Source organism: Lissotriton helveticus, chromosome 3_1 (genome assembly GCF_964261635.1).
Source record: "Lissotriton helveticus chromosome 3_1, aLisHel1.1, whole genome shotgun sequence".
Lineage (NCBI taxonomy): Eukaryota > Metazoa > Chordata > Amphibia > Caudata > Salamandridae > Lissotriton > Lissotriton helveticus.
Genome location: NC_136061.1, coordinates 2,129,017,904 through 2,129,042,702, shown reverse-complemented (window position 1 = coordinate 2,129,042,702; position 24,799 = coordinate 2,129,017,904).

The window sequence follows — 24,799 nt, the reverse complement described above, 5'->3', positions numbered from 1 at the left end:
GAGTGGTACGGGCCGTTGGCGGGTGGGGGGGGTTCGCGTAGGCTTGGCCGAGGGGTGTGCGTGTCGTACTTGTGCGTGCGAGTGTGTGGTACGGGCCGTTGGCGGGTGGGGGTGTTCGCGTAGGGGGGTGTGCGTGTCGTACTTGTGCATGCGAGTGAGTGGTACGAGCCGTTGGCGGGTGGGGGTGTTCGTGTAGGCTTGTTGGGGGGGGGTGTGCGTGTCGTACTTGTGCGTGCGAGTGAGTGGTACGGGCCGTTGGCGGGTGGGGGTGTTCGCGTAGGCTTGTTGGGGGGGTGTGCGTGTCGTACTTGTGCGTGCGAGTGAGTGGTACGGGCCGTTGGTGGGTGGGGGGGGTTCGCGTAGGCTTGGCCGAGGGGTGTGCGTGTCGTACTTGTGCGTGTGAGTGTGTGGTACGGGCCGTTGGCGGGTGGGGGTGTTCGCGTAGGGGGTGTGCGTGTCGTACTTGTGCGTGCGAGTGAGTGGTACGAGCCGTTGGCGGGTGGGGGTGTTCGCGTAGGCTTGTTGGGGGGGTGTGCGTGTCGTACTTGTGGGTGCGAGTGAGTGGTACGAGCCGTTGGCGGGTGGGGGTGTTCGCGTAGGCTTGTTGGGGGGGTGTGCGTGTCGTACTTGTGCGTGCGAGTGAGTGGTACGGGCCGTTGGCGGGTGGGGGGGGTTCGCGTAGGCTTGGCCGAGGGGTGTGCGTGTCGTACTTGTGCGTGCGAGTGTGTGGTACGGGCCTTTGGCGGGTGGGGGTGTTCGCGTAGGGGGGTGTGCGTGTCGTACTTGTGCATGCGAGTGAGTGGTACGAGCCGTTGGCGGGTGGGGGTGTTCGCGTAGGCTTGTTGGGGGGGTGTGCGTGTCGTACTTGTGCGTGCGAGTGAGTGGTACGGGCCGTTGGCGGGTGGGGGTGCTCGCGTAGGGGGGTGTGCGTGTCGTACTTGTGCGTGCGAGTGAGTGGTACGAGCCGTTGGCGGGTGGGGGTGTTCGCGTAGGCTTGTTGGGGGGGTGTGCGGGTCGTACTTGTGCGTGCGAGTGAGTGGTACGGGCCGTTGGCGGGTGGGGGTGTTCGCGAAGGCTTGGCCGAGGGGTGTGCGTGTCGTACTTGTGCGTGCGAGTGAGTGGTACGGGCCGTTGGCGGGTGGGGGTGTTCGCGTAGGCTTGTTGGGGGGGTGTGCGTGTCGTACTTGTGCGTGCGAGTGAGTGGTACGGGCCGGTGGCGGGTGGGGGTGTTCGCGTAGGCTTGGCCAAGGGGTGTGCGTGTCGTACTTGTGCGTGCGAGTGTGTGGTACGGGCCGTTGGCGGGTGGGGGTGTTCGCGTAGGCTTGTTGGGGGGGTGTGCGTGTCGTACTTGTGCGTGCGAGTGAGTGGTACGGGCCGTTGGCGGGTGGGGGTGTTCGCGTAGGCTTGTTGGGGGGGGTGTGTGTGTCGTACTTGTGCGTGCGAGTGAGTGCTACGGGCCGTTGGCGGGTGGGGGTGTTCGCATAGGCTTGGCCGAGGGGTGTTCGTGTCGTACTTGTGCGTGCGAGTGAGTGGTACGGGCCGTTGGCAGGTGGGGGTGTTCGCGTAGGCTTGGCCGAGGGGTGTGCGTGTAGTATGTATTGGTGGAGCTTGCAGTGAGGCGAATGTCCTGTACGAATCAATGTTGTAGCGTGAATACTTTGGCCCGTACGTATGTCGCTCAGGCATTTCGTTCCGAATCGGAATAGTGAGTTTGTACGGACTGATAACGATTCGTACGGTGGTCTGCACGAGGCTTATTCGTACGGGTAAACGAATGTCATTCGTACGGGTCGCAGCAAATCATACGGAAATCGACGGAAACGGATCGGAATTCGCTGGTCGGACGGTAGTTTCCCATTCGTACGGAATCGGCTACGAATACGATTCGTACGCCGGATTATTTTACCGGATCGGAATCGACCCCCTAATTGTCTTACCAGGAGCTTGGTTCCTGTTTTTTGAAGTATTTGTTGTGGAAGAGTGCTGTAATTCCGTTGCTGTTTTTGTTTTTTGGCGGTTATGTTGTTTTCTTCTCCTTTCCCTTGAGGGCATGTTTGCTTATTCTTGAAATCTTGATTTCAATCTGTGTTAAAGAAAAAAATAGCACATTATAGACCACTATTACCAAACAACAAAGCAATGACAAAAGCAAACAATCTATTCAGGGTTACAGATCAGGTGAGGATTCTCCAGGGGTGCACAAAAGGTGAGGCCTGTATTGAAGAGTATAGTGGAAGACAGCTCTGTCCACAGGTACAAAGAAGATGAGACCTGTGTCTAAGAGTCAGGTAGAGGATAGACTTCATGAAGTCTAGTCCACTGCACTCTTATACACAAGTTTTACCACCTATGCTTCCCGGGAAAGACCTCTCTCCCACTACAGTCTTGATCATAAACCTCACCTCCTCTGTCCCTCTGGACATGTCTCACCTCATCTGCACAATCTACTTCCTAATCTCAGGTAACACAGATGACATGATTGTGAAAAGGTCACATTTTTTTATGTAATCATGCACAAACTATTTATTATTTATCAAAAATGTAGAATTCATTGATTAGTCCCAAAATCGATTTTTCAATAACATTTTAGAAACACAGTGCAGGTCCTACTATTTAAACTTTCTCAAAAATGTAAAACTCATTAATTTGCAGCAAAAATATTTTAGTAGTGTAATGAAAAGCTTATACATATGACCTTTTCATTGTTTTTCAAATGTTATTAAAAAAAAATTATAAGGCCTAAGCAGGAATACTCATGTGATGAAGCCTGCCCAGGGAAGCACAAAACGCGAGGCTTGTGTCCAAGAGTGCAGTGGACAGGAGTAAACTGGAGTAGTGTGCAAGAAAAAAAGTAAGCCTCATTTATAAAGCCCTGCGTCAGTTTTGCGCTACTGATGCGTCACTTTTTGTGACGCATTGGCGGCATAAAACATGTGCCTTGTTACGCCATATTTAAAAAGTGACGCATGTAGGTAGATGCGTCATTTTTTAAACCTTTTGCGCCACATTATACCTCTGTCAAGTGTAATGTACACAGAGGGGTCATTTCTCCGCAAAAAGCCTCGTAATAATGACACAGTGAAATCTATGAGATTTCACTGAGTCACTTTTAGGACACTGTTACGTCAAAATCTTGCACCTGCCTCACAGCAGGGATAAGACTGAGGCAAACGCTTTCACATGGGGCTTTCCCCATGTGATACGATTCTCACACCTAAGCAGGAGTGCAGATGAGATGAAGACTGTCCAGGGGAGCACAAAACGTGAGGCTTGTGTCCAAGAGTGCAGTGGACAGGACTAAACTGGAGTAGTGTGCAAGAAAAAGATGAGCCTCATTTATAAAGCCATGCGTCAGTTTTGCGCTACAGATGCGTCACTTTTGTGACGCATTGGCGGCATAAAACATGTGCCTTGTTGCACCATATTTAAAAAGTGACGCATGTAGGTAGATGCGTCATTTTTTAAACCTCTGCGCCACATTATACCTCTGTCAAGTGTAATGTACACAGAGGGGTCATTTCTCCGCAAAAAGCCTCGTAATAATGACACAGTGAAATCTATGAGATTTCACTGCGTCACTTTTAGGACACTGTTACGTCAAAATCTTGCACCTGCCTCACAGCAGGGATAACACTGAGGCAAACGCTTTCACATGGGGCTTTCCCCATGTGATACGATTCTCACACCTAAGCAGGAGTGCAGATGAGATGAAGACTGTCCAGGGGAGCACAAGCATTCCAAATCATTACTGAAACCTCACTATTTTACAAAATACAATTCCTCTATGCAAACAAACTCAATATGCTTCCTACACTGAGTTAACACAGGTAACATCATTGTAAAAAGTCAAATTGACGCCTGTGTCTAAGAGTGCAGTCGGGGATAGGCTTCATGAAGCCTAGTCCACTGCACTCTTAGACACAAGCCTCACCACCTACGCTCCCCAGGAAAGCCCTCTCTCCCACTACAGTCTTGAACAAAGGCCTCACCTCCTCTGCACCTCTGGACATGCCTCACCTCATCTGCACAATCTACTTCCTAATCTGAGGTAACACAGGTGACATCATTGTGAAAGACGCAAATTTATGTCTTTAAGCATGCAAACACTCTCTATTCCTTCTCAAAAATGTAAAAGCCATTCATTTCCCCCAAAATCGTTTTTTAAATAACATTTTAGAAACAAAGCACAGGTCATATGTACAAGCATTCCATGTCACTACTGAAACTTCACAATTTTACAAAATACAATTCCTCTATGCAAAGAAACTCAATGTGCTTCCTACACTGAGTTAACACAGGTAACATCATTGTAAAGAGTCAAATTTATTTCTTTAAACATGCACACATTATTTTTTCCTTCTAAAAAATGTAAAAGCCATTAATTTTTCCCAAAATCGTTTTTCACATCACATTTAAGAAACACAGCACAGGTCCTATGTACAAGCATTCCATGTCACTACTAAAACTTCACAATTTTACAAAATACAATTCCTCTATGCAGTAAAAACTTTTTAGCAAGCATTATCAAAAAGCATGACACAAAGCAACATTAAAAAAACACAATTTGCTTCCAAATCTTCTCCATAGAGTATACAAGTCTCTATGTATATTAAATGAATGATAACTCACCTTTACAAATGCTCTAGGAGATTCAGAACAGTGTCAGATACACACACCAATATTTCTTTAGCAGAGCAAAAGGTATGTTCTCCAGGCACTGCAACCATTAATGGCACAGAAAACCTCTGTTTCTACCCACATATTGCTCATGGTAACCAATCAAAACTCTTCCCTCTGTATTTTCAAACCAACACCCTTCCCCCCCTCAGCCCTTTCTACCTGTTACCATAGCAACTCCCTCCTCACTGAGCTCTCAGGTTTAAACGTTTATTCTACAATGTTGCAAATCACCTCAGCAAGGATGTCTGACCTGCGAATACACCAGCTTATCTGGTGCAATGTTTCTTTAAATGACTTTTTTTTAACCATTCAAATTACTTCTTACACAGAACACAACCATGCACCCTAACTTTCAGTTTTCAACTATCTCAATCTACCAATCATTGCTTGTGATTCAAGAGCACTGAAACTCCACAGGTTTTTTTTACTCCTCCTGTTCCAACTGCCATTTTATTCCTACACTTCATCTGACTGCACCGGAACCTCCTCTACCATGTATTCTGTCTGGATTATTGGACATAGCTATATCCACTGGGCTCAAAGGTATGCAGCTACCAGAAATTTTCACAACCTTGATTTACCAAATGTGAACATTAAATGGATTGGCCAGAGAGGAATGAGATGTCACCAATTGATACCATTGATGAAAACCTTTTTGCATTTGCCACACCCTAACCTTATAATTCTGCACTGTGGTGGAAATGACTTAGACACTTTGACTGGGGTAGGTCTGGAAATGCTTTTAAAGGACACCTTTGAACAATTGATGGCACTTTTTCCTCAAACTGCCTTGGTATTTTCCAATATATGCCAAAGACAGAAATGGAACTGGTCCAACCAATTTTGTCCACAATTTGAGAAAGCACGGAAACATGTGAATAAATCTGTTTCTGCTTACATGAGAGACTATGGAATGGGTTCAATATACAACAACAACTTGCGTTACAACATGCAAGATATCTACAGAGGAGATGGCGTGCACTTCTCAGATGAGGGGAGTAGAATATTCCTCCCGAATTTAAGACTGTGCATTGGTACCTACTTGTAGGTACCTAAATCAGCCACAGAACCCAAAAGTCATTTTCAGGGCTACCCTATCTCTGATCACTCCAAATGATTATCTTTTTCTGACTTTTTTCACTATTTTTCACCATAGTACGCTCCCCGGTACGCTTCCCGGTGCGCGTACCGGGCGCTCCCCCCGCGAAAATTTAAAAAAAAACATTTTTTGGGGGGCCTATATGGGCCTCCTAAGACCCCCTCAGAAAACCTAGAGGGTCAGGGAGTACCTACCATGCCCCCTTATACCCATTCCCAACGTTGTTTGTCCTCCATTTTCTGTCTCAAATCTACCGAAACACAAAATGGAGGACTCGTACCGGGGCGCGCACCGGGAATCGCTCCCAAAAATTTTAAAAGCTAAATACATAAAAACCACTGGAGACACTTTCACCAAATATAGAATAGGCCATACTACATACCAGTCCCTACCATTTTCCTAAATTTGCTGGAATTCCATTGAGTCATTTAGCCTGTAGACCTCTCTAAATATCCTGAGGTGAATTGCTTGACAAAAACACATCTGAAGTGTTAGAATTTACAACCAATTAAAATGTTACTTTCATTTTCTACTATTATTTTATGACATTTGATTGGTTATGTACATGAATGTATATAAACAAAGAGAGGGAAACACAGCCATTTTGACTACTACTTCCTGAAGTACATTTCAAAAGCTGAGAACTTAAACTTCTTTTTGAAAGGTAAGATGTTATTTTGAAAACTGAAGTATGTTGTGCACTTTAAGTTAATTTGGAAAACATTTTCTGATAGTTATATACTATCCCTCTGTAATAGTTATAGATTGAGATACGCTTCTCTGTTATAGTTATGGATGGAGTTAGGCTTGTCTTGTACAATTATGAATTTACTTAGGCTTCATGATATACACTTTTTTATATTTCTACTTCCAGCCTGATACCATACACTGCCCAAAGATAACTTCACTGTTAAAAAATCAAAACTACCTGTATGAACTTAAACCCAACAGTGCCCTATCTCTACTGATATATTTATTTGTTATGCAAATTACAGCAAGAAAATGGAAGGACAGAAAAATATTTCCTTTGAAATTGTACTGGAGAGCAACAATGAACAAGTTATTGAACCCAATGAAGACTTAGAATTCATGGATCAATCACGGGACTATGAATTAGTTCAATGTGTGGAAGCGGTAGATTTGCTAATTCAAAATGAGGACATTTCCGACAATCTGTTAATGGAAGTTATGTTAAATTTGGAAAAAGAATCTGAAAAATAAATTTATATTTAATAATTCTAAACTTGTTTCAGACATTATTCATTTTTATATGTAATTCATAAACTAGTACCAAATTGATTATAATGTAACGTCAGATTTATAGCATACTGTGCAACTTTTTTATGTTATATAGTAATTTTGCTCATAGATACTTCCTTTCTCCCAATATATTATCTCCAATGTCTATTTGACATCTCTTTTTCATCTCCTGCCTCCATGTTGTTTCTGCTTTCCTGACAGACTATGATGTGGATTCCATATAGCACAATAACTTCTGTAACAACATGCAAGATATCTACAGAGGAAACGGTGTACATTAAGACTCAGCATTGGTACCTACGTGTTGGTACTTAAAACACCCAAACAACACAACAACTCTATGCAGAGCTTCCCTACCTCTAATCACTTTAAGTTATTATTTTCCTGTTTCACTGGGTTTTTCCCATTGTACGCATTTTTTTTTTTTACCCGAGGGACCCTTTTATGGCCCCCACATCAAACCTAGGGGGTCAGGGGGGGTCTACCCTCCCCCCTTTTGGTTATTTCCCCCTTTGTTTTTACCACCTCTTGTGTCTCGATCCTACCGAGACACAAGATGGCGGCAGCTCCGGACTGTTTCGAATGTTTACAGACACCCGAGAGCCAATCAGCTTTCCGTGCGCAAGTCGGCTGGCGCGCCCGGAGCGCTCCCCGGTGCGCGTACCGGGGCGCGGCTATAGATATATAAATATTTTTTAACCTAAATTACTCAAAATCCTCTGGAGCACATATCTTGAGACATAGCAAAGGCACATCGGGCTACCAGTCCCTACAATTTTGCCAAGTTTGGTGAAAATCCATTCAGCCGTTCGAGCTAAAAGTGCGACCGACCGCCCTATGGAAATTAACATGGGGAAAACACGTTTTGGGACCCTCCTTTTATCCCGGCCCCCGCTTGACGAATCCCCCCCAAACTTTCAGTGAAGGACCGGAGCGCCGCGAAGCAAAGTTGCTAAAAATTTCAGGCAGATTCCTCCACCGGCGCCAAAGTTATTCCAAATAGAATGTTACGATTTCCCTATGGAAATCAATCCTAACTATAACTACGTACTGGCGACCGCCAGTAGGTAATATATATATACAGTCCTGACAACATTTTCGCAGACGCGTTTCGAAATAACACTCTTCTTCAAAGGCTAATGATGGCAGGAAATCAGCACCGCCCAGTAGGGGATCGACTGGAAGGCGTTCCTGTACCATTTATTGGGGCTATGCTTGAAGCCCTGTGCCGGTGTGTGAGTGCTCCTCAACTGACCGAACCAAGCAGGAGCTTTGATATATATATATATATATATATATATATATATATATATATATATATATATTCACTGAAAAAACCATAGGTTATAGACCATATATAGTTAGGAATTAGCATTTAAAAAACCTTATTTTACTCACACAAAACCATTGAAATTCCATATATAGTTAGTTGCACTAACTATATATTGCGCACCCGCAATCCACTGCTGATGATGTCACATATTACATCATTCATGACATGGTCAGTGACATCACTGATGACATCACTGATGACATCTCAAATGACATCACTGATGACATCTCACTTGACATCAATGATCACATCACTGATGATATCATTCATGTGACAATACAATGCATCTCCTCACATTTTAATATAACCTCTGTTTCACCCAGTGTTAAAAACAGAGTATAATTTTTGAAACCATTGACACACCAATACTAGTTACTACATACGTACTCACTGATTCCTACGTCTACACACACATTCACTCATTCACCCATACAATCATTCATACATACAATCACTCATGTTTACAACACAATCATATGCACTCATACACCTATACAGACACTCACACTCTGCCACTCATCCATGGAGTTACTCACACACCTAGTCAGTCCTGTAAAGAATCAATCACACTTCCATTTTCTACTCTATACAGTTAAACATAGAGCACCTTACGTTTTCAACCATATACTAACACATACTTACTCTCTTATACAATCATTGATACAAGTACACATTGATCTGTACAGAGTCACACACCTCCCATCCAGCCACACACACACTCAGTCTCCCATGCAAATACTTGGGCAATCAATCAATAACCCATATAGTTACTCATATAGCTACTGATCAACACATGCAGCAGTTTACAGAACAACAGACATAATGATGCACAAATTAAGACAGTTTAGTCACTAACCCATGCACTCAGTGAGACACATTTAATCACTCACTCATACATTCAGTCATGCACCTACTAAATCCTTCGTCCAGACACTTATACATCCACTCATTCTTCAATATGTAAGACATATTTTAACTTTACAGAAACATAGTCACTGGATGTTGTCATCAGTGATGTCATCAGTGATGTCATTTGAGATGTCATCAGTGATGTCATCAGTGATGTCACTGACCATGTCATGAATGATGTAATATGTGACATCATCAGCAGTGGATTGCGGGTGCGCAATATATAGTTAGTGCAACTAACTATATATGGAATTTCAATGGTTTTGTGTGAGTAAAATAAGGTTTTTTAAATGCTAATTCCTAACTATATATGGTCTATAACCTATGGTTTTTTCAGTGAATTTTCAAGGTTTTGTAAATGCTAATTCCTAACTATATATGGTCTATAACCTATGGTTTTTTCAGTGAATTTCAATGGTTTTTTAATAGCAAATATCATAAGCTGTCGAATGTCAAGTACGTGGTAAGAATTTTTTTTTTCGTGTTTATGCACACTGATCTGCTTTGATTGCTGCCCCCCACCCCTCATTTCTATTAGGAGTACTCTCTCTTTGCAGATAGTGAAGGGTAGTTAACGCAGCCCTTTCCCCCTTTGTAATCCGTCGTGCCTGCTTCTCTCTCCATTTGATTGATTGTTCTCTTTGGTTCATTCTCTATTTACAAACAAGCACAGAGTCGCAATACTCTGTTTAGTCTTTGCAGATAGCGAAAAATCGTGTAAAAAAACAAAAGGAATCGAGCAAAATCAGTAGGCCACTAATGGGATCTCTTTTGACCTCGCTAAAATAGAAACATTAGGAACAACCTGTTGAAAATAGCAATGCGTATGTATATAAGCGGCGTTCATTTGTGTTCACAGTACCCCTTGTTGATTGTTTCAATCGAGCATTGAATTGTTCGAAGTTAATTCTCTTAACGATCTTCTCTACCTGCAAACGAGGAAGAATAGGAATATTCTATCTCCCTTTGCAGATAGTGAAGGGTAGGTAACGCAAGCCTTTAACACGTCGTACCTATTTCATTCCTCATTGATTGATTGATTGTCCGAACATTGACTGTTTGGGAATTAGTTCTTTTTGGAGGTATTCCCTGTTTGCAAATAAACGTAGGAAAATCTTTGCAAGTAGTGAAAGGGTACGTAATGCGGACCGTTCTCCCCCGTTGTAATCTGTCATGCCTATCTACTCCCCACTGATTGATGCACCTTTTTCACCCGGACCATTTACTAGAGATACGTCATCTGGCCCGACCAGAGAGCACCCCTAGTGAAAAGGACATATGCAATAATAACGAAGTGATCACTGTATCCTGTTAACAGAAACTTTACCATGAAACAACCTGGAAAGAAAAAAATAGGAAAACGAAAATCAGTAGGCCACTGATGAACATGAACTTTTATTAAACAACGAACAAAGAAACGATAACATAACGTAATGATAAAACCTATTAATGTCCTAGAAACAAGAAAACGTTAAAATATGCCAGTGGTGAGAGACCAGAAAAACAGTAAGAGAAACCAAATCACCCCTCGCTGTCCCACCGCCTGCCACGCCAAAAAAATCGATAGACTAGGGAAAATGCAAGTCAGTAGAACATCCACCCCCACTCTGGAAACTTCCAAGGTGGGGCAGGGTTCCGGCTACGCCCAGCCGGGAGCAGCCCATATAAGGCAGGTCCTGCTGCCACGCCTCGGCCAGGAGATCCTAACGTAGGGTGTAGCCGGAGGAGAGGCCGAGACCAGCGGGACCCGGCCAGGGGATTGCCTTTACAACGCTGAACAGTTGCAGGGGGGGGGAATGTCTCCTCGACCCTCCCCTCTCTCTCCCAGTCCGGCCGCGGTGGCCCTTGAGAGTTGCAGGTAGTCCCGCCACATGCTCTTCCGGTCCGACCACCAACGGTCGGGGGGCCGAGGCCGACGGGATCCGGCTGCAGCCGATAAACCAAGAAACCCGTTCATGGGGCCAGAGCCAGGGGCGTCCGGCCGACATCCACCGGAAGCCCGGCCCGAAGACGGACGGGACACTTCTTTCTTTTATAATGGCTGCGACAACACTGGAGGGGGATGTCTTGCACATGCCTCCGACCCCCCCCTCGTCCTCATCGCCTGGTCCGGCCATAACAAATCTCAAGCGAGACGCCGTGGGGTGCACTGGGAGGGAGAGACGGTGCGAACAGGCCTCTCCCGCCTCCCCAGGTGGAGGCTTCCCAGCTGCACCCTCAGCGCTCCAGGCGGTGGCATCCTAACAACTACAGTGCTGCACAGTTTCGGAACGACCTAGATAACGGTTCTTCCACTGTGGCCATGCTGCAACGTCTCGCCCGGCAGGGTGGAGCCCGTCCGCTCATGTGACCCCGCGATCGCCGGTAGCTGCCGAACTCTCAAAATGGCGGTCGACCTGGCAAGAGCGGGCCCAACATAAAGAAATGGCCCGGTCACTGGTTGACTCCACCACCGTAGTCCTCCACGACCTTGAAGATTCTAGAGGAGCCGCGGGAGTCTCCGACCCCCGATGGGGAATGACTGCCATGATCGCCCGTGGAGTGACGAAACTGTATCCGCGGGACGTCGGCGCTCCCATGCTGGCGCCAGCCTCACTTTGAATTACTACAATCCTGCAGACCTTACTTCCGGTGAAAGCACAGTGTGACCCGGTAGGAAAAATTATTGCACCCCCTCCCCTTTTTGACTGATAGTTCAAACCACCGATCCTTTCCTTTGCCCTTTTAACGGAACTTTGGACTGCCTCCCCCTCTTTTACATTTTCTAGAGAAAACAAAACATTAACCACTACATTAGCATAGCAGTTGACACCAGAACTGTTTTCAAATTGAAAACCAACAACATCTTCAACAGAATCCTTTTTGTTTCTGCTGTGACCCTGCTACAGCACAGGCATTGTCCCCAGCAGTAATTCTGCAATGCCGGTAAGAATAGCTGTGGTGCCTACTGGACTCACTCACCCCCGCGGCGCCCCACGCCGTTTTTTGCTGGGCGGCAACTTACTAGACATCACTTTCGTGCCATCTAGATTTCAGCGCGTTCTGCTGCCTTGGAACTATTCGCACAACAGACCGCTACTGACAAGAATATTTCATTATTGGTGCTGTCAATTTCAATAAATCTATTGGATAATTAAAAAGAAATTGCCACGGTCTCTTCGTTGTTTAAATGTTTTTACTGTTTTTGTTTTGTTGTATATATTTATATGTTATTAAAGTTTTATATTCCTACTACTTTGTTGGAGTGCTATATATTTTTAATGTGACACATAATTGTAAAAACTTTGATGTACAAAGAGTCATTCCTGGAATCTTCCGCTTCAGGCTCGGTCCCCTCCCCAATCACAATACAGGATGGTTTTCAGATAGTAGGAACGCGTGTGCTGTGACGGATCACATCGGGTGTGGGCCTTGATCTACTATAACTCCTTTGAAGAGGGGTGATTCTTTACAGCTGGGGCCATAAACTACATCTGCAGGGCTAGCTGATAGCCTAGGACCGGCCTGGACATTCGGACACAGAGGAAGAGGAGTGTCAGAGGGTGCGGTAGTGAATAGGGCGAAAGGGAGGTGTCGGGCGGGCACAGAGTGTGATTCTCAGGGAAGAGCAGCGCAGATGGGGGAAGGTTTATTGCCCATGCATAAGACAGAGAGCGGTGGTGACCAGTGCCTGGGGGAGATGCTTACGAGGGTGAGGAGCCATGCTACGAATCGACAGCGTGCAGAGAGTGGGTCTGGTCAAGACATCTAAAATGGCTGCCGTGCACGACAAAAGTGTGGCATTTCAAAAAAGGCAAGATGGCGCAGACAATGTTTTTCAACACTTCCTCATTTCCTTCGAATCGAACGTTAACAGACGTTGGGGCATATTACCAAAGTTAAGCGATATTTATCGCTAACGATGCTTACCAACCAATTTTTTACCACTAAGCATCGTCAGAAATTATCGAAGATAAACCTTACTATTATCAAGGTTTATCGCAAATGCGATAATAAACGGCCGCAATGCATGAATATCGCTAAAAAGTCAGCGATATTCATGCATTACCGAGCTAATACTCTTAGCCATGTTATCCACCTCCCATTGGATAACATGGCTAAGAACTGCTCAGGGCAGGTGTTACTTTTTGGAGATATTCGCGCTTAGCGCGAATATCTCCAAAAGTTGGTAATAGGAGATAGATATCTTGCATGTTGTAATGCAAGTTATTGTGGTATATGGAACTCATACCATAATCTCTCAGGAAAGCAGAAACTGATCCTTTTGGGACCGCCTAAAAAGGCCTAGGGGGTGAGGAGTACTCTACTTTGCCCCCTTTTCACGTTCCGAACTATTTTATTTTACTCTCTTCTGTAATTACACAAAATACCAGCGATAAGATGCATCGGAGACACACAGTGAGAGAAAGGAGGCCGGAGATGAAGAAGACATGTCAAATACACATTGGAGATAATATAGTGGCAGAAGGGAAGTAAATATGAGTAAACTTACCATGTAACATAAAAATGTTGCACTCTATACTATAAGTCTCATTTTATACTACAATCACTTCGCTACAACCTCATAAATTAAAAATAAAAATAAATAATGTCTCAAACAATTTTTGATTTCTAAATATAAATTTATTCTTCAGAATTTTCTAAATTTGAAACAACTAGTAACATGTCCTCATCAGTAATTTCCTCTTCAATCATCTCATCTGGAATCTCCTCATTAAAAGTCTGCAATGATGATTCTTGTAACTCTATGGTCTCCAAACACTCGATAAATTCGCCATCAAGAGATTGATCAAAAAAATCATTCAAGTCATCTCCTCCTTCTGACAATATTTCATTATTGGTGCTGTCCATTTCAATCAATGTAGTGGAATCATTCAAGTCATCTCCTCGTGACAATATTTCATTATTGGTGCTCTCAATTTCAATCAATGTAGTGGAATCATTCAAGTCATCTCCTCCTTGTGACAATATTTCATTATTGGTGCTGTCCATTTCAATCAATCTAATGGAATCATACAAGCCATCTCCTCCTTGTGACAATATTTCATTATTGGTGCTCTCAATTTCAATCAATGTAGTGGAATCATTCAAGTCATCTCCTTGTGACAATATTTCATTCTTGGTGCTGTCCATTTCAATCAATCTAATGGAATCATACAAGTCATGTCCTCCTTGTGACAATATTTCATTATTGGTGCTCTCAATTTCAATCAATGTAGTGGACAATTCAAAAGAAATTGCCACGGTCTCTTCATTGTGAGCCATTTTATTTTGAAATTGCTTGCTGTAAATTGCAGAAAAAAATAATCACTTTCATTTATCGTTTTTAGTAATACATAATATAAAACTAACTTCATCAAGTATTTAGTATAACAGAAGGACTGCAAATAAATAACAGAAAACATTTTTCAAATTATCTTCAAGTGTACAACATAGTTCCCCTTACAAATTAACAACTCACCTTTTTAAAAGTAGCAGAAGTGTTAGTACTGTGTAAATCAAACACCAGAAATTCACCACCAAAAATTCCTCACAAATGTACCTCAGACAGTAGTATCACAAAATGGCTGTGGTTTCCTCTCATTTGACATATATACATAACCAATTAACTTTCATCACACACAAATACAAAACCAAAGTAACATTTTAATTGGTTCTAAATTTCAACACTTTCAAATGTGTTTTCCCCATGCAATTTTCCATAGGACATTTACATACGTCTACAGCCTGAATGGCTGAACGGAATTACACCAAACTTGGCAAAATGGTACATCAAACCTAAGAGGTCAGGAATGATCTACTATGCCCCCTTATGGTCATTTCCCCCTTCGCTTTGGCCTCCTCTTGTCTCTCAATCCTACCGAGGGACAAGATGGCGGCCGCTACGGACTGTTTGGAATGTTGACAGACGCCGGAGAACCAATCAGCTTCGCAAAGCTCCGTAACGCGAAAAGTACGCGAAGCGGAGCGCTGTTACAGATATATATCTTTTTTTCAACGTTAATTTCTCAAAATCCACTGGAGCACATATATTGAGACCTAGCAAAGGCACATCGGGCTACCAGTCCCTAATATTTTGCCAAGTTTCGTGCAAATCCATTCAGCCGTTCGATTATTATTATTTTGTTTTTTTTTTGCCCCGCGGGGCCCTTTTAAAACCTCCACATCAAACCTAGGGGGTCAGCGAGGATCTACTATGCCCCCTTATAGTTATTTCCCCCTTTGTTTTGACCTCCTCTTGTCTCTCGATCCTACCGAGAGACAAGATGGCGGCCGCTACGGACTGTTTGGAATGTTGACAGACGCCGGAGAACCAATCAGCTTCGCTTCACAAAGCTCCGTTGCGCGAAAAGTCCGCGAACCAGAGCGCTAACCGGTCCGCTGTTACAGATATATATCTTTTTTTAAACGTTAATTTCTCAAAATCCACTGGAGCACATATATTGAGACCTACAAAAGGCACATCGGGCTACCAGTCCCTACAATTTTGCCAAGTTTCGTGCAAATCCATTCAGCCGTTCGGGCTAAAAGTGAGGCCAACCGCCCTATGGAAAACTCAATGTTAAAAACACGTTTTGGGACCCCCCTTTTTTCTCGGCCCCCACTGGACGAACCCCCCCCAAATTTTCAAGGGCTGCTCAGAAACAAAATGTGCCATTTTCCTGAAAATTTCAGCCGATTCCGTCCTCAAACGCCAAAGTTATTAGACATAGAATTTTCAAAAAACCCATAGAGAAAAAATCCTAACTATATATACCTACTGGCGACCGCCAGTAGGTAATATATATATATATATATATATATATATATATATATATAAAAATATCAGTTAAATATAAATAAATATAAATAGAAAAATATATATTTTAAATAGAGATATATAATATATAGATATGTATGTGCACACCCTTGCCACCCCAAAAACGCCCTCGCCCACCCTATACCCTAAAAACCCCTTAACACATAAAACCCCCATACCACCCTAAACCTTAGAAATTCCCATGCCTCCCAAAAACCCATACCTACCTTAAACATTCCCTTGCATCCCAAAACCTCAAACCCACTGCAAAGAAGAAGTTGCACAGGTTGTCTGACTAGATTAGAGCCAGCATCAAGGCTGAAGTAGTTCTGATGCTGAAGTTAGGGGTAATTGAGCCCTCTAACAGTCCATGGGCCAGCCCAGTGGTGCTGGTACCCAAACCTAATCCCGGGGGGGGGAGGAAAAGTTGCAGTTCTGCATTGGCTATAGAGTACTGAATGCAGTCACAAAGAACGATGCTCACCCTATACCTAGAGTGGATGAGCTCATTTATAGGTTAAGGGCTGTTAAGCACCTAAGTACATTTGATTTGACCTCAGGCTACTGGCAGATTGCCCTCAGTGAAGAAGCAAAGAAGAGGTCAGCATTCTCCACACCAGAGAGACATTACCAGTTCAAAATAATGCCCTGTGGCATAAAAATGCACCTGCCACATTGCAAAGGTTGCCGAACAGGGTTCTGTCTGGGCTGGAGGAGTTCAGTGTAACTTATCTGGATGATATAGTGGTGAACAGTTCCACCTGAGAGATTCACTTAAAAGCCAACTGAAGGAAAAGCTTCAGGCCCTGTAGCAGGCAGGCCTGACTATTAAAGCCAGTAAGTGCCAACTAGGGCTGAGTTCCTTTGCCATGTACAACCTCCCCAGGGCAAAAGCCAAACAATTTTGGATTGGACAGCACCTACAACCCAGACACAGGTTAGGGCCTTCCTTAGTCTGACTGGGTATTATAGAAGATTGTTTAGAACTATAGGACCATTGGGACTCCCCTGACAGAACACACTTCTAAAGAGCGGCCAAAGAAAGTCAGGTAGACCCTAGAGTGTCAGAAGGACTTTGACAGTGTGAAAAAGGCTATGTTTTCAGGAACACTGTTATTGGCCCTTGACTACACAAATTAATTTGAGGTTCTGACAGATGCTTCAGAACAAGGGATTGGGGCAGTGTTGGGACAAGTGAAAGAGGAGGGTCCTGAGCAGCCAGTTGCCATCATTAGCAGACAACTTTTCCCCAGAGAACAAAGTTGGAGTGCCATAGAGAGGGAAGCCTTTGCTGTGGTTTGGTCGCTGATAAAGCTGAAATCATACCTGTTTGGTACTCACCCTGTGGCCAACCAGACCACAGATCTTTCAGACTATTCATGAAGACCAGGGGGTAGAATCCAAAGCTATTGAGGTGGTCCCTTTCTCTACAGGGGACAGACTTCACTGTGGAACACAGACCAGAGACTGTCCATGCCAATGCGGATGGACTTTCCAAGTTTTTCCACTTAGTTGATGAGGACTACCAGAGTGTAGGTTAGTTACCCATCACCTTTCGTTTAGGGGAGCATGTGAGAAAGACATTCTTTTTGCCCTGATCACTCCCATTTTTTGATTGATACTGGTGGCAACTCACCTCACCTTGGGCTCTCCTAGCCAGGCCCAGGGCCATTGCTCTGATTAACAAGCATTTGCAATGAAATTTGTCTTGACTTCGGGACCTTATATGGATTTAGCTATGCAGTACATTAGCCTGGGTGCTGAAACATCTACTGTTCTTTAACATGGAGGGAAAGTAAGCACCAAACTGCATGACACGCCAAGTATGGGACCCATGGAGAGCAATATTGCCTTTCAGCGGGAAATGGTATAGTCCAAAGCTCTATTTCTAATATAAAATCTGTACCTTCAGTGGTCATATCTCCAAAAATACAAGATTTGAAAAAAATATTATTGCCTACGGGTGCTTGTAGAAGAAAATTTCTATGGACTGGAATCTAGAGAATGCTAAAAGTGATTCTGGTATTTTACTGACCTCTGCGGGTCGTTTTCTATCAAGAAAGTTAAATACAGGCAGTTGCCAAAAAAGTTAAAAAAAGAAAGTACCTCAGCAGAAAGCAATTCTGGTATTTTACTGACCTCTACTGGTCGTTTTCTATCAAAACAGTTAAATAGAGGCAGTTGAACAGAAAAAAGTCCGAAAGCGGATGCAGACAAGTCCTAGGGCTGATCTCCAATCTCCAGAGACCACAAAGTACATTCACTTAAAAGTATATAATAAAGTATATGCAAAAGATCTCGAATGCGCGACATAAAAAGGTAAATGGTAATTGGATGCAATTATAATTGATACAGAAAACCTGCCTGTAAGTCCCTAGTATATGACAGGGCATGTAGGTTTAGAGGCCCAGCAGATTTCAATCACTTAATCATGCACTGCTGTGTTGCCTGCTGTTATTTTAAAAGTCAGCACTACTTTTCAAGCTGCTTTTAAATTGAAATAACATGTAAATTCCACTTTGGCTTTAAAGGTACTTCTAAAGTTAGAAACTACTTTATTTTTACATATACGCCACCCCTAAAGCCCCTAAGGGTAGGGGGCCATACACAAATAAGCAGAGACATTTTAAATGATGCTTTATATGCCCTAATGAAGGAAAATTATAAATTGCATTTTCTCCATTGTAGCACTTTAAGCTCCATAGGCTAACATTGGAATACTGCAACATAGTGTATCTATTAACTGGAGTGAGCTAAAATATTATTTCAAGGACCTAAAAGATTGGTAATGGTAAATTCAACAACTTGTCACTGTCAAATTTATCATAATTAATACAGAAGATAACTTTTTTTCTGTGAACCAAAATCCAGTATTCTAGCAGCCTTTCCTGATTGGCCAGCCTTAACAAGCTAAACCAAACTGCTTTGATGAGGTGATAAGTGGCCTTCATAGATGCAGAGGTTATTTGATGGCGGGAGCTCTGCAGCTGCAGAAAACAGGCCGGACGGGGGTAAATAATAATTATTATTATTTATTATTTAGAAGTTTTGTATATAGCTAGCTGGACCCGAGGGTATCAGAGCGCTTCAATTATGAGCATTTTTGGCAGAGACAAAATGGGCAACTAACAAACTTAGGAGCATTATAGACAATCAAACTGTGTTAAGGGAAATGAGTCACACCAGTGGGTTGAATGTCTGACACAATATCAACGTCAAAAATATCAGGGACGGAATATCGATGTCAAGAATATCGAAGTCCTGTCTACATTATGGTAAGTACAAAAATATAGAGAAGAAAAATATCGCTGTCAAAAACATTGTTGTTAAAAATATCGTTTTAAAAAAATGCTAAATAATGTAAAATTAAATAAATAATACATATAATTACAGTAAACTTAGTTAAAATATGTTTAAAATTATAAGTAAGACATATAAGGTAAAAAAACTTAAACATATACATATAAAATATAACATAAATACTTATTTAATAATATTTACAATAAATTATTCTAATAACGAATACATTGTTAAAAACATTTTATAAATTATAAATACATACATACACATACAACAATAATATAAATAAAAATATCAAAACAATATATAACACATTATTTAAAAAAATTAAATAAATTATACACTACATTAACTAATACAGTAAATATTGGAAAGCGCAGGGGTAATAAATACTATTCCAACTCCAGAGAGTGCAACAGTAGGGAAAGTGTTGGATAGTGTAGGGGTTAAAATTACTATTCCAACTCCAGGGGGTGCAACAGTAGAGAAAGTGTTGGATAGCGTAAGGGTTAACATAACTAGTCCAACTCCAGAAGGTGCAACAGTAGGGAATGTGCTGGATAGTGGAGGGGTTACAATTACTATTCCAACTCCAGAGGTTGCAACAGTAAGGAAAGTGTTGGATAGTGTAGGGGTTAAAACTACTATTCCAACTACAGAGGGTGCAACAGTAAGGAAAGTGTTGGATAGCGTAGAGGTAAAAATTACTATTCCAACTCCAAAGGGGGAAACAGTAGGGAAAATGTTGGGTAGAGTAGGAGTTAAAATAACTTACTACTCATTAAAAAAAGAAATGTGAAAAAAATAATAATGCAATTATTAAATTACAATAACTTAAATAACAATACCAATAAATAATGATTTAAAAAATATTACCAATTAATAATTATTTAACAATTACATTGATGATTAATACAATTAAATAATAATTATTAAAAGTGTATTACAAAATAATAATACCAACATTCAATACCAAAAAAACAATAATGATTAAAAAACATTTAGCAATTAATAATTAATTAACAATACATTATTGATAAATTCCAATACATTACAAATAATGAAATTTAATTACCAATTAATAATTGATGAACAATAAATTAATTCCCCCCAAAAATATTAAGTATTAGAAAGTAATTACCAATTAATAATTGATGAACAATAAATTAATTATCAATAATCAACACTAAAATAAATAATTACTTAATTACAATTAAATAACTTCCCACCCTATTGCCCTATAACCTCATAACACACTTCAATAATAAATTAATACACTTAATATAATTAATACAAATTAATTACCAATTATTAAAACTTAATTAAAAACAGTGAAAAACTTTATTGCAGGATATAAAAAAAACCTTTGCAAGTTACAAAAGATAAAAGTATTACACATTATAAGAAGATAAAACCCCAGTTCTTAGTAAAATATGCCGTGCACCCCGTTTTTCAGAGTACAGAATCGTAGATGCTCTTTTGCCGACACGTTAATAATAACACTTTGGGGCATTGGTGGTAGTGTCCAAGATTTGGAAATCGAGTCCCAGAGTGTGCCAACCTATGCGCTAAGCCCCTCTAGTCAGTTAGGTTGGTGCCTCTGGCAATAATTATTTTCTTTGCCTGAGTACCTGCAAGGAGGATCTGGTGGTTGTTTTTCTGGTGGTGGATGCTGTTAGTAAATCCCCTCCCCTGGTTTTTTTGTAGCACGATCCATAAACCTTACAAGAGCACAGTTTAGGTTGGTGTTCCATGGGTCAAAGCAGGCTAGTACTGCGGCACTGCACAATCTGACCTCGTTGATGATCCAGCCTCTCCGTAAAAGGGACCTTCTTTTCTTCAACAGACTTGGACACAGGCAAAGTATGTGTGTTATGTCTTCCCTATGGTTTCCACAAAGCTGAGAGTGTTGCTGGGCTTGTTCTCTTTTCCATTTGGGAAGATGGCAGGACACGTTGATCACTCCCATTCTTAGTTTTAAGAAGCATAGTATAGTGCGTGCGGTGAACGGCAAAATTAGATACCCCTGAGGCGTCAGCTGGTCGTACGATCTAAGAGTCATCCAGCCGTGCCTTCTTCTTGCGAGCCATGCCTTATCTTTTAGTGAAGAGAGTTTTTTTGCGCTTATTTCTCCTAGCCTTTTACATTTGTTTTGGCTGACTTGTAAATTCCAAACTTCGTTCAGGCTTAAAGTTTTTAGTCATCTCGCCCAATAATCATACCCTCCCGCCATCGTTTCGTATGCAGGTTTGACCATAGGTATTCCGCTAAGCTGCCTTCTTTTGACGACCTCAGTTTGTGGCAGCACATTAAGAAACTCAAAAGTCTGGCCAGTGATTGGTTACAGATGCCCAGTTCCAGCCTGATTTGGGCAGGTAACGTGTGTGTTGGTAACTGGAACACTGTTCTGAAAATTTTCGCATTGATTTTGTCTAATTGGCCACTGTCAAGCCCTTTTAGCACCTCGCTTCCGTATGTTAGTGTAGAAATGACTTTTGCCTGTGCTGCTTGCAATTTTTGGGCGAATGTTGGGCCAAATAGCTTCTTATGAATAGAACTGAGTGCGAATGATAGTGCTACTCTCTTCTTTTTTTGCTCTTCTAGGTGAGTTTTGTATCTACCGCTGTTATCAAGGAGAACTCCTATGTACTTGTGGCACTTGGATTCTGTGATGCTTTCGGAATTTAGGACCCATACCAGCTTCTGGGGCCTTCCTGGACGGACTGCCAAGATTTTCATTTTCTTATTGTTTATCTGGAGCTTGTTCTTTGTTGAATATTTGGCAGTGACGTCTATAAATCTTTGTAGGCCAATCTTTGTGTTGCTTAGGAGAACTAAGTTGCGTATAGGAGGTTTGCCAGCTGAATGCTGGCTAGTTTAGGAGCATGAGAGTTTACCTTGTTTAGGGCTTCCGGGAAATCTGATCAAAATAGATTAAAAAATGTGGGGGTCAGGACACATCCTTGTTTTAGTTGTTGCAATGATGCGTGACAGTCTGGAGCCGTCCCCGATCTTGATCCTGACCCATGTGTACCGGTACAGTAACTGTATAGCTCTTAAAAGACCATTTGGGATAATCAATCTGAAAAGCTTCTGCCAGACCTTGGCCCTGTTGACGTTATCGAACGCAGCTTTATTGTCTATAAATCCCACGTAGAATGAACTAGAGCTGGTTACCACGCAAGAGAGAGTCATGAGATTAACCGAGGTACCTGTGTCACTTGTGAAGCCAGTTTGGTTCAGAGGAATTACTGAATGTTCGTTGGCCCATGCCCGAAGTGAGTTGAGCAGTGTCCCAGCGAAGTACTTTGCTTCATTGTCCATAGGACCAACCAATCGATAATTCCCTGGAGATTTTTTGTCCCCACCTTTGAATATTGGCGCAAGAATTGAACCTTGCCAAGAGGGCGGAATGATGTTCTTTTGTAAGATGGAGGTAAAGGGTGGAGATAACTTAGAAGCCCAGAAGGCCGAATCCTCCTTAAACAAAGCTGGAGGGATGCCTGGGCCTGGAGCTCCATCTTTCCGGCCCTTTATAATCTGTTTTTTAATTTGGTCCTCCGGGACTGTACTTTGTTCGATGCTGCTTGGATGATTTAATCTCACTGATTGCTTTTCAGGTAATTGGCATTGGTAGGGAGATTCTCCCATGGTTAGCGTTCTAATTAGCGTTCTAATTAATCGCTCTTGAAGCATGTTCGCCACTTTTGGAGCTTTGTTGCCCTCTTCTCCGGTGCGCTGATCAACTGTGCTTTCTTTTTGATCGTTGAAGTAGATTTGCAAGAAAGAATACCACTCAGACTCCAGTATGTTTGATGAAGCGGCTTTCGGGACGTTCCCTTCAAGACTATGAAATTCATAGAATGTTTTTATAATATATTGTTTGTCATAATACATTTTATATTCTTTTTTATAAATTTCTAGATATTTTGTGCCAATACTTGGGATACCTTTGAGCCCTAGTGGGACGAGGTGATTAGTCAATGTGTCACACAACTAGGTGAATGAGTGTTGAGGAACTGAATTGTACTCAGAGGACATTTTTGATATAGTTCCTGTTTGAGCCCTAGTCCTTTGGGTAACCAAGGGTCCCTCTCCCTTTTTTTGATAATGACTCCTTTTTCCCCCTATTAGCCAAGTGAACCTGATCTGCCCCGACTGCATCCTTTTCTATTGTAGGTAACAGGGTGCCAGTCTTGTTTTGTTTGTCGGTTTCTAATGGGGTTGTTTGGACCTCTTGTTGGTTTTTTGGCGCGACAATTCTTTTTGGGTCGTTATGCTCTGTAACGGCAGCTACTATAAGCTACCTTTGCTGATGGTCACTGTGGGGCTCAGAGGCATGGGTAGTCCCTTAATTTTCATATTGCTCTAAAATACTGCCAAACCTACATCTTTCAGGAAGGCGAATTTTGTTGTTATCTTTGGTTGGTTACTGAATAGATGTTGGCCCACCAAGCCTGCTTCCTACGATTGCACCGGGAGCATACTGACTGTAGTGCTTCCAGAAACGCTTGGCGACAGGGTAAGTAACCGGTCTGTGTCCATGGTAGATATCTCTAGTTTTTCTCTCTGTTTCCTTTTCTTTTGTGGGGCTGAAGACCTCTGCTTCCCTGATCTCATCCTTTGCTTTACAAGGGGAGAGCTGGGTAGCCTGTCCAGGCTGGTCAAAATGACTGTTCAAAATGACTGTGTGGGAAACATGAAAGCTACGTGTAAGTTGCAGGTGAACCCGAGCTCGCTGTGGGGTGAAGCAGCAGAGCAGGGAGAGTAGGATCAGGGAGGAATTTGCTACTTGCCGTGTCCTGCCCTCGCAAAGCCATTGAGCCTTTGGACCTTTGTAGTGACCTTACTTCCACTCTTTCACTTTGCTTATTGAGAAGTCTGTGCTTACTTTACTGTTTTGGTTCTCACTTCTTTGGCACTTTGTCATCAATCACACTTTTCTCTCACACTTGTCAACCCAAGCCCTGGCATCCAAAGTGCTGCCGCAAGTCCACCACAAATCAGCCACTTAGCTGAAACACGCTGGAACCCAGTTCAGTTGATGGGTGCCCAAGCGGTGCCCAAGCAGACCGGTGGCAGGTAACAAAGATAACAAGAGCAGCCAGACAGCTGGGGCAGTTTGGCACTGCCGGGTTGAGGCGGCCTTGGACTCACAGGAAGCCACGAGGAAGCGGTGAGAAGCAGAGCGTGGTATCGCAGTATGTAGCCAAGCAGCCATCGGCCAACACACAGAACGAACTGAGCAATCTGAGCGGATAAACTATTCAGCTGCACGCACCTGTGAGCCAGGTTCTACCCTAGCTCCGAGTTGAACCTCCCACCAACTCACTGCCTGTTTCCAGGTGTAGAATATGGCGCTGACTGCCAAGCCTTCTTTCCCATATTTAATGGCAGTGGGAAACTAATGCTGGACTTT